The sequence below is a fragment of the Corvus kubaryi genome, unplaced genomic scaffold (genome assembly GCF_017639235.1).
Source record: "Corvus kubaryi isolate FWS band 111438036 unplaced genomic scaffold, C.kubaryi_AGA036_p1.0 37354, whole genome shotgun sequence".
Classification (NCBI taxonomy): domain Eukaryota; kingdom Metazoa; phylum Chordata; class Aves; order Passeriformes; family Corvidae; genus Corvus; species Corvus kubaryi.
The window spans coordinates 14,173,301-14,193,144 of record NW_024581116.1 but is presented as its reverse complement, the minus strand read 5'-3'; the positions used below and the strand labels follow the sequence as shown (position 1 = coordinate 14,193,144).

The window sequence follows — 19,844 nt, the reverse complement described above, 5'->3', positions numbered from 1 at the left end:
TTCCTTCCTTCCTTCCTTCCTTCCTTCCTTCCTTCCTTCCTTCCTTCCTTCCTTCCTCCTCAACCTGTCTCAGTATGAAGATGTTTCCAAACTGCATGGAAAACACTGTCAGGGTTTCCATTTTTCTTGTTCAACCATGTAATCACAAACAGGAGAGAAGGGATATTAGACAAACATGAGATTTTGCTGTTCCACAAATGCTTTTGTTCACCTTCCAACATGCACAGTAGGCATCCAACTACATTTTAGTCATCTACACTTCAGCCTGTGAGGAACAGTAAGACAGTCTTACTGTTCTGAAAATGAATGGGTAGACCCACTAGCATTAGACAGACCTTGGCTAATGTAGACCAGAAACAATAAAAGTCCATGCAATTTACTGCTGGTTTAATGAAACATATTCACACTGAAGAAATGCTACTTCTTTTCTTTTACCAGCTCCACTCCCTTTATTACACAATCCTCTGTGCCTGTGTCATTAAATCCACCAACTTTCTGGACCATAGCCTCTACAGACATCTTCTCTTGGTTAATGAATATCTTCCAGACAACATTCATTTTATTGGCATCCATAAAAGTCCAGGCTTATTTGCCTTGCAAAAGTTAGATTTTATTGGCTGTGTATGCTTCAGTTAGTTAATTAAGAAGCAACCAGCAACAGCCTTGGCTTATCCTGGTTCTGAGAACTTTATCTGGGTCAATTTCCAGTGCTTTAATGTGTCAGTTTAGCATGATTTTTTTCCTGCACATTTTCCCACAGCCTAAAACAATGGCTAACAATCATTTTATTATTTCTTTCTATTCTAGTCATGCCTGAAGGTTCCTACTCAACTGTGCATCTCATATATCTTCCAATACCATGACACAAAAAAGTCCATGCTTTCCAGAAGCTCACAAGAAACAAACAAACAAAAAATAAATGTAAAAAAAAATGTAAAAGGTCACAGTAAAAGTTATATTATTTATGAAACATTGACTGATAAGGTGACTTATCCATAAATAACATTTGGAGCCCATAGAAAAGCCACAGAAAGCTGAAAGAGTTTGGGGGCTTTTCTTCTGGTTTCTATGTAAATAGACATCAAACGCTAAATTGATTTTAAATCCTGTAAAGAAAATTTGTAATGCTGTATCTAAAAAACAGCAAGCATGTTTTAGGCATTAAATATCATTTGTTTGGTGAGGTTTTTCCTCCCATATTGGGTTTATTCACACCTCTGAGTATTCACATATTGATGATCAAACAAGCCTAGTAACAAAGCTCAGCCTTATTGAGTCTTCATGGTGTTCATTCAGTGATCAAGAGACTGAACTAAACAGTCATACTTGATGGTCACTCGTGATTAGTATGTGATGTCATTGCAGTATCAGGCCTCAAGGAAGCCACTCTTCTCTTTCAAGTGCAGTGCAGGTGATTGGCAGGACTGGGATTTATGCATCAGCCAGGGGCCAGGGCCAGTGTCTGAAGACAGAAAATCTGTTTGTGGCAGGAACGCTTGCTAGCAAACCTACAGTGAGACACAGCAAGCACCCATGCAGAATGGGGGTTGATCTATTCATCAAGTGTTTCCATGGGGCACAGATGAACAGGAAAATATTTGTGATTCAAAAATGTTTTCTGACAGTGCAGAAGAAAATACTCGGGGACACATCTGACTGCACATTTTTTAGCAGCTTTTCCATTTGTAACTCCCATCCATATGTGAAAGGAAAAGCCATTTTCTATCCCTGTAAAGTGTATAATGGAAGATTTGTCTGCTAGGCAGGTGATTCTTTTGCAGATACTTCTTGAACAAGGGTATTATATACTCTAAAAAATCCTTCGTACTTCGCACAGAGTGATCTTTTTACAAGATTTTGTACAAGGCTCATGGGGTAAAAAGGACACATTTTAAGCTCTCCTCTAAAATGCATGGTCCATGGTATCCTGTGCTGCCCCTACAGAGCCATCTTTCACAGCCCATTTTAACCTGATGAACCTAATGTAGAAAGAATCCAAAGGCTTCCAGTATATCAATCTTTTTCTTATTATTACCTCTTTATAAGAAAAGAATACATTTGCTGACTACAGTCAAGGATCTCCATAAACCCCTTCCTTGACTTGCTTTTGGAAAGAAGGAACAAAATCGAGCAATGGATTTTCTTGCCTATTTACATTACTCTGTATTTTGTTGAAATACTGCACTGAACATGAAGCCCCTCCCTGTCCCCTGAGGGCATTTGTGATGCAATGATATACATGCTAAAGAAAGATTTGTGTTCCACATGGACCACAACTTCAAAAATAGCAGCATCTCTGCAGTACAAAAGGTGCTTTGCTCAGAGGGAGTGTTCTGCAGTCAATCTGATGACTTCTATGACCTTTTTCAACGAGATGAGGAAGATCATAAGACCTATGCATTGCCCTGCCGGTCCCCAGCCTCAGAGCTGCCAATGTCTTGGTGAAAGCTGTAGCTGCACATACTTCCCTTGCAGCAGTTGCTATCTGACACAAAAGATGACTTTGAAGACAGAGCCAGGCCAACCACACAGTGCCAAATCAGCACAGGGCTGAATGAAAGTTTTAGACTGATAGCTGTGTTCTGATAATTACACAGTATTAAAATATTTCCTGAATTTATCATTGGAAAAACTAAGGCTAAAAATAAAGATTCCTGCATGCAGTGGTCCAGAATTTTAAAAGGTGACATAGCAATCCAGCAATCATTGATTGCGCATTGAGAGTGAAAGCTGTTTAATGCCTAGGAAGAACAGCTAAGACATCTGGGTTGTTTTCTAAGCTCTGCCACAGATTTTTTGCATCTCCTGGGGCTAGCTATTTAAACTATAGAAAACTGCTCAGCAGCTGCAGGCTGCAGTGTGCTTTGGAGCCCTGGACCTTCAGTCACTTGGAATGGGGATCCAGCTGGGACACACTGAGGCTCTCTTATGGCCTTCAGGGGAAGAAGACAAAATTTCATCCTGCCACAGAGCTTGGAGTGAAAGCAAAGGATTCATCCAGAACCTGGGCAAAGTGTGCCTAATATTCTCCAGTACTGACCTCATCTAAGAATAAAAGGATAGAAGAAAGATGGGAAAGGCAATATGAGAAAAAAAAGATAGTAGGAAAGATCGGAAAATCTCCAGACTTAGTAGATCCTAAAGTACTTAAAGTCTGCACATTAAAATGACTGTAAAAATGCTAAGAATTATTGTCTCCATATACACAAGGTGTTACTGTGTCTTTGTGGGTTATGCTAAGGGAAGAATGTGTTGGCTTAAACCCATCAGGGACCAATGCTAAACAGTGGCTTGCATAATTTGGGAAGCTGAAAAATATAAGCAATAATACACCCTCAGAAAATTCCCTTCCTTCACTTGCTTGATTGAATTGTGCCCCCAAAACCTGTACAGAGGTCTGAGTCAACTTTTAACTGACAGAGAGCAGAAATGCCACTGGAAAAAGGAGCATCAACAGATGAGAGAGGAATACGGGCAATTAGGCCTTCACCCTTCCTCAGGGAAGCAGGCTCAGCAAAGTCAGAAATGAGCAGGGTCTAAGACCCTAGTGCAGAAAACATTTAAACAGGTGCTTTTGATTTGAACAAGATTTGACTAGATACTTAAGCAGAGTTTGATGAACTGATGCTTGATGAATGATTGCAGAATCAGACCTTTACATTATTCAGTTCAACGCTGCTTTTAAAGACCCTCCAATGTTTATAATCCTCTCTTCTAGACATATCACTATTCAATATAAACCTTGTTTTTTTTTTCTTTACAGTGGCATTAACTCCTGAAATTAAATTAATTAGTTGCTAATTTTCTCTCTGTAAAAATGTGTTGACACACAGAGTATAATAAACAGTGGATGGGGTCAGATAAATAGTGAAGCATTTACCTGACCCCAAGCCATTATTATAATTAGCTTCCTCAGACACATTACAGTGTGTTCTTCAATCTACCACCCACCAAACATCCAAAAGGACATCCACACAACAGCACCAGTTCACAGTTCCTGGCATACTGGGGAGAAGTGCTTTCAGTCCCATAAACAGCATAGCAGAACAGTGCTAAGTCTTTAAGCATGGCTGTTCTTTCTGGTTTTTCCTGGGTTTTTTAAGCATCATTTTACAGGAGACTTGGACATTCAGTGTTCTATCAGAACAAATAAAAAACTTCAGCACCTCAGGAGCAACAACAGCAACAAATATCCAGCACTCATATAGAACTGCACCCACAGTGGAATCCTACAAGCCTACTGTGTATGTTGCTTATTGCCCTTTGTCATGAATTTCCTCTTATTTGAATATCTGGCAGTATTATGGATGAAAAAAAAAGATTCAATTTAAAGAAGATTATCAGCTGTTCCTAGTTTTTGAGTCAAATGCCAGATCTTTCCAGTTTTTACTATAAAATACAAACAGGTTATTTTTATAATCAGAAGAATTCTGGGTTGGTTTTTTCTCTTTTTTTTTAAACAAAGGAATACATGATGTCATGGGCAAACAAATATTGTGTTAGTTTGTTTCTAATAACGGACACATTTTTTAAAGTAAGGATAACAGGAAAAAAACAAGATAAAAGGAAAAAAAGATGAAGTTAGTGTTGAATGAATTAATAGCAGGCAGGTGGCTGGGTGGGTGTCATGGCAGATAAACACTGAGATGAAGCCAAGGTAATTATAATTATAATCTGGCTAGTAATGCTGTCAGCTGAGGGTGTATAAAAACCTTGGTAAGTTAATACAGAGATGATCAGATCAACCTCCTTCCTGCTTGATCCCACAAAACACCATCTCACATATTCAAACTCACATTTTATGCATTTTTATTTTCTGAGTATTTCAGTTAGTATGTTTTAAGAAAGCTATTCTGGTGTAACCAGAGTTTAACCAACTTTCCACTCTCCTCATGAAATCCTGGAAAACATGAGTATGTAATCAGCTGAGTCTCTCCTGACCTCCATGTTTTGCTGGACAGAATTCACCACTTTCTGTCATTCTCTTTCGCAGGCTTTCTCTCCCCACTGTGCTATTCACGGGGGTATAAAATGCTCAGGCAAACAGAAGTCAATGGCAGATGTGTCGGCAGCACTTCTTTCTGCAATTTTGCTAAATGGATGTATCCCATAAAAGCAGCCTTAATTAATGGAAACATTTTAAAGGCACTTATAATAAGCCGGGAAAACAACAGTTGCCAAAAGCAAACTTTAATAGCAAAGAATGCTTAAAAATTATATTCCGGAAGGTAACAAAAGATTTGTGGTGGGTTGACCCTGGCTGGGCGCCAGGTGCCCACCAAAGCTGCTTTATCACTGCCCTCCTCAGCTGGGCACGGGAGAGGAAGTATAATGAAAGGCTCATGGGTCAAGATAAGGGCAGGGAGAGATCAGTCACCAGTGACTGTCATTGGCAAAACCGACTTCACTTGGGGAAATTAGTTTAATTTATTACAAATCAAACCACAGAGAAATAAACACATATATTAAAACACCTTCCCCCCCAATCCTCCCTTTTTCCCAGGATTAGCTTCTCTCCTGATTTTTCTCCCTCCTCTGTCCCAAAAGTGTAAGGGGACAGGGAATGGGGCTGTGGTCAGTTCATCACATGGTGTCCCCTCTGCTCCTTCCTCCTCAGCAGGAGGACTCCTCACGCTCTTACTCTGCTCCAGCATGAGGTCCACCCCACAGGACGCAGTTCCCACAAACTTCTCCAATGTGAGTCCTTCTCATGGGCTACAGTTCTTTATTAATTGCTCCAGCGTGGGTCCCTTTCATGGGGTGGAGTCCTGCAGGAACAGGCTGGTCCAGACTGTATCCCCACAGGGTCCCAAGTCCTGCCAGCAAACCTGCTCCAACATGGACTCCTCTCTCCACAGGGACACAATTCCTGGTGGAGTCTGCTCCAGTGTAGTCTTCCCATGGGGACACACACTCCTTCAGGCATCCCCTTCTTCTCCATGGGCTGCAGGTGGATCTATGCTCCCTCATGAACCTCCATGGGCTGCAGGGGCACAGCCTGTCTCACTCAGCTCTTGCACCCACAGCATCCCCTCCCCGTCCTTTGCACTGACCTTGGGAAATGTTGGGTTGCTCCTCTCACATATTCTCACTCCTTCCTCCAGCAGCTGTTGCACCCCAGTTTGGTGGGGTTTTCTCCCAATTCTTGACCATGTCATCCCTGAGGCTCCACCATCATCACTGATGAGCTCAGCCTTGGTCAGCAGTGGGTCTATCTTGGAGAGACCTGTCATTGGCTCTGCCGGACACGGGGAAGCTTGTGGCAGCTTCTCACACAAGCCACCCTTGTAGCCTCCCCCTCTACCAAAAGCTTGCCATGCAAACCCAGTACAAGATTTTATGTGTGCAGTATTTTAAAAAGGTATTTCTTTATTCAAATACCTTAAAAATCTTACAGGACTCACGTTTGGGACATGGCATGTTTTCTGGAGGATGACAGTGAGACAGGACAGCTTTTCTGCTCCTGTGTGATAGGCAGTAAATGCTTTTACAGTGTCTCAAGAGTCTTTTATTATTTAGAGACCTGAACCTGAAAGGTGCTGAGTGCTCTCAGCTCTCACTGACTTCAATGTCACCCAGTCCTCAATTAGCTTCAGTGGGATCAGAGGGAACATCACATCCCATAGCAGATGTTTACCCCGCAGAGCATCTCCTCTAGTGCACCCCAAATACAGAAACACCTCAATTCAGATCCAGCAGATCTCTTAGATGTATGCTTAAGTCCCTCCTTAGCCTAACACTCTTCAGGATTTAGCTACATGTCTAAAAATTAGTATGTGTTTAAATATCCTACCTTCTTGAAAGAAGATGGAATACTTCTTTATTTTCTGTGAAAGATGTGACAATATGTTCTTTTGTTTAAATAATAAGTCATATTTTTAAAAAATGGAAAAAACCACATAGTTAAATATATTATCAGGAGGTAAATAACCTGGACAAACATCTTGTCATTTTCTAAAGCCATCACAATTCATTTTTGCCAACATACACTTTGCCTTGTTTTTTTGTGGCAGGGATGCTCATGGAGAAATTGAATAAGGCCCATGTTCTTGTTGCACCAAAGGAAATGTCTTTCCTTAGGAAAATGCCCCCTCACACACCATCTGACACTGCCTTTCCAATCAAGTATAAAAAGTAAAAGCAAACTGTCCACACCATCTGTGACAAAGTCCCTTTAATTCTTCAAACACTTCTCTGTAAATTGTGGCTATTAGTAATAGCCACACATTTTACTGCATTTATATATTAGAGCTGTTTTCTTTCATTCCTGATTGAGACGGAATCATTGTATTATTAACCAAGAGAAGTTCTCTGTGCTTTTTAATTCCAGAATAATGAAACTCATTGGAACTTGGCAGCATTGAGTCTTGCTGACTAATCATTGGCATTGGCTAATGGCAATTTTTAATCAAATCTTATTATTAAATCAGAATATAAAAGATTTAGAAAATGCAAGGTTGCAGCTAGAGGTCATTAGTCATGAGCACAAGAAGTAATCAATACAATTATGGTTGCTCAAATTGTGTTGGATGGGCCAGGTGGCGCAGTGTGATAATGCGTTACCCTTTCACCCCGGGTGTCCTGCTTGGATCGCAGATAACAGCAAGTCTGCTGCCTCCCATCTAATCTCTGGTGGATGCTTGAACGTGCAAAAACCATTAAAAGGAATTCAACAGAGTGGGCCAAATTCAGTTCTTGGTCACACTGGTGTAAATTTTCAGTGGAGTTATTCCAGATTTATTCTTGTCCCATTGCAAATTGCTGTCTTTTTTAAAACTAAGATATTATGTTGGATAATAGGGATGAGCTGGAAACGCTCATTTTAATATCATGCCATCAACAGCTTAGCCTACTGTTATTCACTGTAGTGCCAGTATGAAGTAATAAAAATAAAGTCATTGCAGATTTATACTGAAGCTAACGAGTGCAGAGCTGGTTGTTAAGCAGTTTCTAGCAGTTCCTTTCTGTCATGAGAATGTGATACTGAGGGTGACTTATTTTGTCTTAGGAACATATTTAGGAAAGGATCCTCAGGAGGAAAAAAAAGGACTAGGAAAGGCTAGGTAGCAGGTGGAGCTAGAAGCCATCTGAAAAAGCTACACTTCATCCTAATAAATGAATTTATCTCAAATGGGTGAGATGACACTAGAAAAGTTACATTACCTGTGAATCTGGCCCTACTGGCAAGTGTTCATGCAAAAATATTACCATCCACAAGCATTTACTTTCCAAAAGACATGCTTTTCTTTATCTCCTTTTGACAAAACAATTGGCACAACTCCAATCTTAGGCAATTTTTTTAAGGATTTCACACAGGCATCTACCTGGACAAGGGGTGCTGGTCTCCCACCCCTCTCATCAGAGAACATTGAAAAATGCTTGCTTACCAGCAGAGATTGATGTCTGGGGCATTCACACATCAAGAGTATTACCTTCTCTGAGAATTGCAAAATGTTGCTAAATATTTATTTTGGAGTTCATTTTCTCTAACAGAAATATAGTGAGTTTCACTTTGTGTCACTGTATTCCTTGCAGTCATCTATATATGTACCCTCTAATGCAAACAAAAGGAAATTCCAACACTGTAGAAATCTTGTGTTCACATGAAGGTGAGATTTCCTTACAAAAGCTGGACAGGCCAAAATAAGTAGATTGTAACAATTTTTTCTTACTTTTCTGCAAACAGTGAGAGTATCTCCTTTTTTATACATAAAGTTTCATCCTGTGAACCTTCATGTATGTAAGAATAAGAAATAAAACTTCACACAAGCTAACTAGCTACCAACCATATAGACATAATTGCTTTTGGAAATATTGTACTTGAAGACATTTTCATGTCAGCTGTATGTGTTTGAGTACCATCATAACATGGTGTTTACACCAGATTAATACCATATGCTGTGTGGGAATTATGTCAGGTTATAAATGGAAATACAGTATAATATCTGAAATTCAGGAGTGCTTTAAAATCTGATTTCTGTTAATGTGCTGCTATTCTAGAAGAACATAAGTTTGAATAACATTACTTTTGATTTACACCAGTATAGTGTGGATAGAACCCCATTCCAGATGCCTTAAATTTTGTTAAACAAGTGTTAAAATTATCACCAATTAAAACTATTTCTACACACTGTGGAATCATAGTGGATTCACAACCTCATTACGGCAGCCAGGAGCGCAGCCACAGAATCATGGTGAGACCTCAGATCTGATGTGAGTAATTTTTCTAGCTTCTCTTCTCCCAAAATGATGCCACTCTCCCATGTCTCCTCTAGGCCTCTTATGAGTCCTGTCAACACATTTTAGCTCAAAGCCGAAAGCACTTCTTTAATCTGCATTTTACTCACTGTCTAAGTAATTTAACAGTTGTCGAGCAGGTCAGGAATAGGAATAAAAGTACAAAAATACAAAAGTGGGGAAAGATGAGGGATGTTTAGAACACAGTAGAAGTGAGCCTAAACAGAAAGCAGTTAAAAACGGAAAAGAAAGGCAAATTAAGGAGCAGAGCCAGGGTACCAAAGCCAGTAAAACCCAAGAGAGCTTTCCACTGATTTTAATCAGACCCCCTGGGAAAGACAGAGAGGAGAATAATGAAGGACGTTGAGAGAGATGGCATCATTACAGTAAAAGGGCTTAGCAAAAGGACAGCGGATGCTGAGAGCAAGTGAAGGTTTACCAAGGGAGCATCTTCCCACACTGCCGAGGAAGGGGCGACGGGCTCCTTCCTGGGCTAAGCTGACTGGCTTTAGGAGCCAAACTGCCACATTAAGTCAGCATTGTGTCCCAGAGCTCGATTCTGCTCTCCATGGGGCTCATTATCTGCAACGCCAACACAGCGCTCAGGCTCCCACACAGAGCGGCTTCCCAGAGAGCCAGGGCAGAGCAGGGACAGGGCTGGGTCACCCTCATGTCTCTGCAGATCTGACCCGCCTTTGTTTCACATGCAGACTACTCAAAATTAGGCAAACACCTGACCCCTTGGACAGCTTCTTAAATTCACACTCAACTTCTTCTGAGCAGACCACATCACTCAGGTCAGCAGACTTGAAAAAAGGAAAAATATCAGAAAATGCCCTGAGTTTAAGTAACATTACATTATTAAATGTACAACATTGTATGAGAGGCTTTCAGAAAATTATAGTGTCTGAGAAGATCACAAAAATAAAAGGTGTATTGATTCCTCAAAAAAAAAAAATTCAAGTCTAAAGATGATTTTTAATTTAGAGTGGATATGCATGCTAGCATCACAGCTTCTCATGTAAGGACTAATGTATCTTCTAGATACTCCATGGAATGTTTTCTCTGTGCTGCAGTAAGTTCTCCCATGTATTTTCCATTAAAACATATTCATGTTATTCACTTAAACATTACTTAACTCTCTTAGGGATGACAGATTGCCATTTTGATTAAAAATTTAAGGGTTTGCTGTTGATCTGACCCTGATTTATATACTGAGTAGGACGTGATATCTTTTGTGCTAATCTAGTTCCAAGCAGATTTAAATATATACATGTATTTATATATATTTATATATATATATTTGAGCATATATATAAAAAAAAAACTATATTGGAGGATTGAATGTAGGAGAGCATTAACTCTGTCTTTACATGGGGCCTATTAATATGAAAATTATTGTAATATGATTAACGGCTCCTCTTAACACCAAAGAGAGGAGTCTTGAGAGATTATTCTGAAAGATGATAACATTTCCCTATCCAGTTTGTAACCCTAGGGAAAACTGAAAAAATATGGATTTCGACTTGAACAATAATGAAATGGTAAGTGATATAGCTTTGCTGTCTTATAATGACTGTATTAATTTGCAAGCTGTAGTGCTAAACCAGAATAGAGGTGCTCAAGGAGATATGCCTGTTATCTAGGCAACAGTTAATATGATGAAAATGCTATTTAGAAGCAGCACCATATTTTTATCATAAATATGACTTTAATTCCTTGAGAGTCTCCATAACGTCCTGGTAGAATGTAATAAATGCAACATAATCTAAAAGAGAAGACTGTCATTTATAACCATTCCCAATATTAGTTATGGATCTTTTAAAGTTTAAAAACACTTTCTGTAAGAGAATCCATCCTATATATTCCATCCCATATTACTTCCCCAGTTTAGAAAAATGACTCAACTGTGATAAAGAGATTCAATTTTTACCTTTTGCTTGCTTTTTTGAGTTAGCATGGGAGACCTTATCTATTAATTTACCGGGGAGAATTTCTCATCAATGATGCTCTTTTCCCCAAAAGTGGAAGTCTTTTAAATTTTAATTTTAGTGAAGGAAGGAAGTACTGCACCAGCAAATGACAATATGGAACTATATACAGACTGATGTTTTTTCACCAGGCTGAAAGTACAAAGCTTCTGTGAATGAAATTCTCTTACAATTGTCAGAATTTTATATTACTGGTATTTATATATGACTAGGTTGCATAAGCCTTTTTATTCACTGGTGAGGCTGTACTGTACAGATTTCATGTCATATTTACTGAAGCTGAACTTAATTTGACAAGACCATAAACCACAGCTATTTTTTCTATGACAATAGCCTAACTTCAGCTCTTGGAAAACAATGTTTTTAAAGATTCCTGGAAGTCAGTGTAGTTGTCTGAGAACTGTAGGACTGAACCAAGCAATAAACACAGGCTCATAACGAGTAATATACAATTACACAATATGCAGTTCAGACCTCAGTCAGAGCCTCTCTTGCCTGGCTTCTGCAAGGCACTCATGTTTTGTCTTGTCTCTTCTTGTATCACAGTGGCAATATGCTGACACACTCTACACACACCTTTGGGGAGAAGACACAATAATGAGGCAGGATGAGAAGGAGCAGTGGCCTCTACATGCTGCAGTACATCACCAAACTTGGTACAGTACTTTGAAGGGTTGCTCTCCTTCACAAGCCACTGTTCCAAGTGTTTCACCCCTCAGGATTCATTTTACAGTAGTATCTAACATAAGCTAACAGTCTGATGTTCATAAAGGGAGAGTATTCAAGATTGCATTGATAGCTGTTTGGTCTTGCCTGGCTGCATAAAACAGACAATCAGTTATTTTTTCTCAGTTTTCTTACAGACTGCTGAATGAACTTTGGGTCTAGACATAGTGGGAAGAGCAGTCCAGCAGCTGCGTGTTCCTCATGAGACAGATGTCTGCAACAGACTGAAGGATGTGATGTTGCTACAAACTTTGTAGGCAAGTGTGATGTTACCAAATACTTAGTGGTAGGATGGAGTTACCTGACAATCCTAAAGGATGGGAAACACTTGAATCTTTCTGGGTAAGGGACAAAAAGGAACCCTGCTTTTCAAGGAGGGATTGGCTCTTCTAGTCCTGCTTAAAGTAAAGAAAGAGAGAGAAAGTTTGGGTTGATTTGTAAGCTTCAGACCATGTCTTCTGATGTTTACCTGTGCAGTAAATTATCAGTTTTTTCTCCATGTGACAGTGCCATCAAAATATACTGTGACATGTTGAGGCAGACTTCCATCTCTGAAGAAAAGCACTCAGGGGAAAAAGTATGGTAAACATATTAAAATGTGTATTCTGTTTAGGTTTAAAATGTGTATCCTGTTCAGGTTTTCTTCAGCAAATATAAAGCACCTCAAACTGCTCATCAGCCAAACCAGCAGCTGATTTATTATCAATGAGAATGGGAATATTATGAGACAAGGTTCTCTCTGCTTACTGTCTACATAAGCAGCTACTCTAATAAGAAGATGTCTTTCTAGATATTCTACATGTTTATATGATAGTCACAGATTTCTGTATCACTAAACACAAAAGCCTTCACAGCCTCCTCCTGAGATAGAACTGACAGAAATTTGTTGGGAATCTGAAGGATATTCTCCCCACACTGGTATTTTCCTTTAAACACTCTCATTTTAGGAGAACAGGAAGGAAATTCTTTTCTTCAGCTTTGGTCCTCACAAAGTCTCAGTTTCTGTGCAGATTGCAGGATGTTATGGCATTGTCTATATCAATATTGTCTGAGTGCGTTCCCTGTAGCTCTGAGCAGGTAGGATTCTGTCTGTACCTAAATGATAAGACTGTATCTGCTATAAATATAATAACATCATCCACACGCACATGCAGATGGCTACAAAAGAGTAATGAGGCATCTTGTTTTACCAGATATACAACCTAATGAAAGAAATCACAGACTACTTTTTAGCTCTTGAGACTTTTAATCTTTGAACATTTGAGTTCAAGTTCCTCTTGGCTCTGAGAATATTCAGCTTTTTATTATATTATTTTGTTCTTCCTTCTCCCCACTAAAATCCTAGAGCCTGATTTAATTACAAATAAGAATTTTGGCACAGGTTTCAATTTAAAGAGAAATTTTTTTTCTGCTAAATTTATGTCTTTTCTTCAGTGAAGAGACAAGTTTAAATTACAACAGGGAACACAATCATCCCATAAAGGTTTGGAAAAGCCCTCATTTTCTTCTAAAGCTTAAAATACTTTTCAAAAACTCACTCCCAGCGAGGCTCTTTCAACACAGCTATTAAAATATAAGTGACCATTTTCATTTAGGTTTATGCAAAAAGAATCCATTGTCATTTAAGTCTACTGCCAATTTCTCAGCTGGTATAAATCACCATTATTCCAGTTTAGTGGAGTAAAACTGCTGTAAATCCAGTGCAGGATATGGCTCCTCTTTTCTATTAACTCAGATATAGAGTAGCTGGATGAAATTCTTTAGCCTGTGTTGTACAGGTACTTAGATTCCAAGCTCTAATGATCTCACTTCTACCTTTGAAACCTATGAATCTAATGAAAATTATGTGCATGTATCAAGGGGAAAATATGCCTGTTTACTGCACAAAATTCTTGTGCCTCATTTCACAAGACATAGAAACCTGATTATTTCTTAAGCCAGGATTTCTTCTCGCAGTATTGATGATTATATTACAAACAGTAATTAGCACATGAAATTAATAAACTTTTGCTTCTTCATTTACACCAGTTTCCCATATTGTATTAGTAACCACACATTAGCTAATCAGCAGGTTGGGAGGGAAAGCTGCCAAAAGCAGATCTGATAATTGGCAGCAGTCAAACAGTCATAGCAGGAAACTTTACACTTCCTGCGGACAAGGCTACTGATGGAGACAATGCTGAGATACAACATTAGGGGAAAAAAACTAGGATGTTTAGTTCTTTCGTATTTAATTATCTCTTGTAAAACTGGATTCACTTATCACAGGGAGATACAGGCATTTTGCGCAGAAACTATGTAGATAACCACCATTGGTTAAGGACAACTTAATAATCTAGTGATCACCTAGAAACATTCATGAGATTTGTTCTCTACCAAATTTTACAAACCATTTAAAATGCTTTTCTATCTCTCCAAGTCCATACATGGTACAGTTATTACTGTAATAATAACTGTAATAATAACTGACACATTTCCCTGCCCAACATTGCCCTGAGATAAATAACAAATCCATCCTCCAGAAAGGAAATTTAGACACACATCAGCTGAGTTTTAGACCCAACCCAGGACTTTAGATGCCTCCAATAGTATTTAATTCAATATTCTAAATTTTCCCTCGTCTACTGCTTAGCCTTTGCACCATCTGAAGTTCTTCAAGTGTTAAGACCAAAGTTTCCCTAGTCATCTCAGTGATTTTCCTTCTAGACATAGATAGAAAAACTTCCATTTTACAGTATAAAGAACCCAAGAATCCCAAAAGCTTTGACTCCAAACATTGTCCACAACTTGGCATCCTTAATTTATCTTCTTCCCGAAGGCATTCTTGCCAATGTTTTACATCAAATATCCCCAAGATTAAATACAGCAATAGTATCTCAGAAAAGCAGAGCTGAAGAACTCCCACTTCTGCTCATACAGAGGTGACTTGGTCCGTCTGGGCCACCATAATTGTAAGACTCTTTCACAAGGAGGAACATTTTCAACAGGAAAACATCAGATTTCCTTACTGCAAATTGGCCTATATCTGGACAGGCAAGACAATTCCGAGAATTGTAGTACAGGCTTTGATAGAAAGAATTGGTATATTTTTTTGATATTATAAATAGGGTTAGGGTTAGGGTTAGAGTTAGGGTTTAGGGCTAGGGTTTAGGGCTAAGGTTGGGGTTGGGGTTGGGGTTAGGTTAGGATTAGGAGTAAGGGTTATGGTTTGGGGTTAGGGTTAGTGTTAGGGTCAGGGTTAGGTTAGGGTTAGGGTTTAGGATTAGGGTTAGGGTTAGTCAGTAATCTCTTTCACAAGGAGCAACTTTTTCAACAGTAAGACATCAGATTTCCTTTCTGCAAAATGGCATATATCTGGGCAGGCAGGACAATTCCAAGAACTGCAGTACAGGCTTTGATAAAAAGAACTGGTATATGTTCACTATATAAAGCATAGTGGTAGGTGAACATATAAGGTTATGAATCCTAGGAATTAGCTTCCTGTATCTTGCTACCCATTGTGCCTTCACTCCCACAAGTGTGGTATTTAAGAAACACTCTTGGCACTAGGATTTGTCACCATTTTTCCCTGCTACTGATTGCTAACCAGTACCTTTCCTTGAACTCTAGGCCCCCTCATGCTATGCTGTCAAATGAGGGACCAAATCCTAATGAATTTCTGAATGTGCTGGAAGCCACCCTCTTTAGACATCTTATCTTCCTAAAGAAAAGACATGTACTTTCTTGAAACAAATGGGGAGTAAGAAGGCCGAAAACAAATCTTGAACTTAAAATTATAGCAAAACACAGAATGAGACAATTGCAAATGGCAAAGGGATAAGAGTACCAGGTCATGTATCTGGTCTGCCTTAACCCATCTATCCTAGCACTATTTTTACTGTCCCTTACATTTTTTTTGGGCTGTGTTTCTAGTCCATGCATATACAGGGCCTCAAATACAGAGTTCTGATCTGCGCCACAGTTTTCAGGCAGGGAAAAAATAAACAAATACAAATCAATATAAATTAATGACAGAGAACTAACAGCTGAAGAACAGTCAGTGCACTGTTCTCATTTCCAAGCACCTTGAGATGATAAAGCTTCAAATAAAATATGAGGATTTCACTGAGATGTACAAAAAGAGACATACAAGTAGGCAGAAAAGCAAGATCCAATCTAATCTTTGGAACCAGACTGCCTTTGCTGACAATGAGGGTATACACACTCCTTGGAAAGTGTGTGTTTTGGGAAGAGATTTGTAATACTTCTGCTATGTAGGAATATGATCACCATCTGCTCAGGTCTATTGAATTTTGTCTCTAGATTTCCTTTACAGATCTAAGAGGGAGTTCTTCGGCCAGCAAACTCTGGGACTGCACATCATACCCTCATCTGGGGTATCTCAAATATATGGAAAATGAGTCCATAAATTTGTGCTGCTTCCAGTATTTGTGCTGAAAAATTTAAGCTCTCAAGCATAGCAGGACTTCAAAAGATATTGTCATTACTACCAAGTATCAAAATGAGAAGGAAAATGCAGGGTAAAATGCCATCCTTGAGGTAATCCTTAATCTCACAAAAAATCTCAGCAAGCTTTGCTTTTACTTTCAGTGCAAGTAGATCAGGACCCTCTGGTAAGCCATGTGTTTTGTGGATTAAACGTGCACATTTCCAAGGTCGCACAGCAAAAGGGAATGATAGTTTTCCCCTACAAATTTCAGATTTACTATTTAATTAATTGACTTTGGCAGTTGGCACAAAACCTTTTAAAAAAAACATTCTGAAATGTCAGCGTTGAACAGGGAAAAAAATAATTTGATGAATTTAATCTAAGTGCCAACCAAAGCACAAATGTTCCCTATGGACCCGTTACAACACTGGAGTTCACAACTGATTGCCTAGGAATGAGCAAACTAATGCAGCAAAATATTTACTAGCTAAGTAGATGTAGTTTAATATATACACTCTACTTGCCAGATATTTATACCTGTATCCTGTAAAATGCTGACATTTTTAGAGTTGTTAAATTAATTAATTTGATTAGGTAAATAAATAGAAATACAGGTTGCTGTTTTCCTAAACAAGAAGTTTCACTGACTGAGGGTATTCATTTGCTATTTCTTTTTTTGCTGTTTTGTTGTTTTACAAATGTAAGAAACCACAAAAAAGTTGTTCTCCTGCTTACTCTACATAGTTTTCATGTAAATTATATATAGTTTACTGGATAGTCTTCAAAAATGAACTTCAGGTACCATCTGTATGTTTTTCTGGCACTATTTATTTGCAATTAACCAGGGCCTTATGTTTTATCCTCTGCAACTTAGAGTCTTAAATCCTGGAGGAGGTAAGTTTAGCAGAAGGGAATATCAAATTCAGCATCAGACTTTCTAATGAGCAAAACCTATCCCACTACTCCATATTTAAACCATTGTGACTGAGAAAGACTGCTCTTCCCAGGTAAAAAAAATTCTCTTGGCAAAAAAAACCAAACCAAAACTAGTTTTAATAGCACCTGCAAGTGCAGATTAAACTATTTGTAATGATTCATTAAACTTGATGGCTCAGATATTACACCAGTGAAAACAGGCTCCACTGATTTCACCAGAACACAAGGACTTAACTGATAACTGAGAGACTGTAGCAATTTGTCCCAAGTGACTCAATGTGTCCAGGCACAAAATAACTCTTTCATCCTGCAGCGCTTCTCCTGAGGTCAGTGTTTAAAACGCAGAACCTGCAAGAGAACAAATATTCATGAGGCACCAGAAACTTTATTGATGCTGGAGACCGTTTCTTCTTCTCTTCTTTCAACCCACCACACTCATCCCACTCCACCCACAGAAACCACACATCTTGAAACTTGCAGATGCACTCATCTATCAGCAGAGACACACAGCTTTGGGAGAACACTTGAGCAAAATGCAGCAGGCTCAGAAAAATCCCTCTATTCATAAAATCACCCAAATTATCTGTGTGCAGCTTCCCATAAGAGAAGTAGTAGTCAAAGATACAGCAATGAGGCAGAGCTATGAGCCATACCAACATTTTCCAGAAAGAAATAGGCAGAAAAACACAGACAACTGCATCGCCTATTAGCTAAATCACTTCTCCACTTCTGAACATGGAGCTAAACTCAGCTTGCAGCAAATAGTTTATCACAACATGGCACACCCCAACTCTTCATAGCACTGATTTCATTAATGGTATTTCAGTGTCCTAAATACTGAGTGCTGGGTGCTTTAGCACCCTTCCCAGAAACACCCACCTGTGATGGTAAGATTGGTGGAAATGACTTGTGATGCTGAAAATATAAACTTTTCATCCCAGACATTGGTCACATTCTCCTAAGCTGAGTGAAATTCTCTGAAATCTTATAGTATGCAAGTACATCTGTGTGTGAGGATGTATAAAAGCAAGTGAGGGTGTGGGTGGGGAAAATATGTGTGGTACAGAACAAATAAAGCAGAAAACCCCAATCTTATCTCTTGCCATGCACAAGGAAAGTCTATTTGTGTCAGTGCAAGTAATTCTGAAGCAAACAAACAAGACAAGAAGGAGTAAATGACCGTGTTTCCCTCCAGTTTTTTTTATATCATCTCTGAACATTGGTATCAACACATTAAGGAGAGGGAACTGGTGAATTGTACAAGCAGGAGAACATGAATAAACATCAACATAAAACAGGGAGCTAAGAAGTGATGAGGATTACTGAAATCGGACTGCCGGGTTAAATTAAATCAGGACAGGGGGAAAAAAATTGTAGCCAAAACAACAAAATATTGGCCTCCCCATTTCATAAAAATAATTTTACCATTTCTTGGTACAAATTTACTGGAATCAAGTAAGAAACACAGACAGTCTGAATTCCCCCCCTCTCTTCTTAGGTTAACTAGCAGCAAAGGGCACGATGAGGAAGCTGTGTCTGGGAAGCAGTGGCCCTGCTCTGAGCATCTCCCCACTGTGGTCACAGCAACTGCCATCAGCTACCACACACATTCACATGTGGGCTTTGCATATCATACAGATTACAAAACAGAACAACAGAAAGTACCCTCCAACATGAGAACAGTTTTTCTGCCTGAGACCAAGAGCCCTTACAGACTTTTATCTCATTTCCAGCAAAAGAGCTAAGGAAGAACACAAGAACAGGGCAAATATATACTCTAGTTTCTTGGTTGGCTCACTCATCCCATCATGATAGGTTGTCAGGGACTCTCTGATAAGAAGATATTTTAAGAGTTCTCAGTGGATTTTTATTCCACAAACGTGTAACAGCTTTCCATGCATGTGTAAACTTCTTTTGTACTCATGGAATAATGAGTGGCACAGCTCAACTACACACCTGGTATTTGTTTGAAACCTCCCATCCAGTGGTTTACATGTGGTGCTTTCTAGGCCCAGTGTTACAAGAAGGGTTAAATCATAATTCTGTATTCACCTCCCCCCTCCATGATTTCAGGCATTCCCTTCACTTGCTCCTTTCATGCCAAAGACCCACAGCCTATTTTATCTCCATCTGAAGAAGCCGTTCCACATGCTTGACTACCTCTCTTGCCTTCATTACTATTGAGTTCTGGGCTGATGGTTTTGGAGAACTCAGATATTCCTTCTGAGTGATAAGAGCCAGTTCAAAAGCCACTACTGTGTATATAAGGTTAACACCACTTTACACTTCTAATTACTGAATTGTACCTGACATTTTGTCAGCCAGTGAGTCACTATCACCATATTCCTCTGCAATTCTTTCCAGCACACATTTTTTCTAAAGCTTTATATTATTTGAAAACTGTGTTATTTCAATATTTCTTTTGCCAGATCTTCTGTTGACTAGCTTTCACTTATATCTTTGAGGGACTTCACTGATGATTTTCTGTTGGAAAAGCTGACTGTTTATTCTTATGCTTTTAACTA

General features: G+C 39.0%; 1 long non-coding RNA gene across 1 annotated transcript in view; it reads right to left on the bottom strand.

The window, feature by feature from the left end:
* Positions 1-19,844, bottom strand: part of LOC121666998 — a 180,226-nt gene that overhangs the window by 53,106 nt on the left and 107,276 nt on the right. The window contains exon 10 of the long non-coding RNA XR_006016872.1: positions 6,054-17,667. This is a non-coding gene — a long non-coding RNA (uncharacterized LOC121666998). The remainder of the gene's footprint in view (positions 1-6,053; positions 17,668-19,844) is intronic.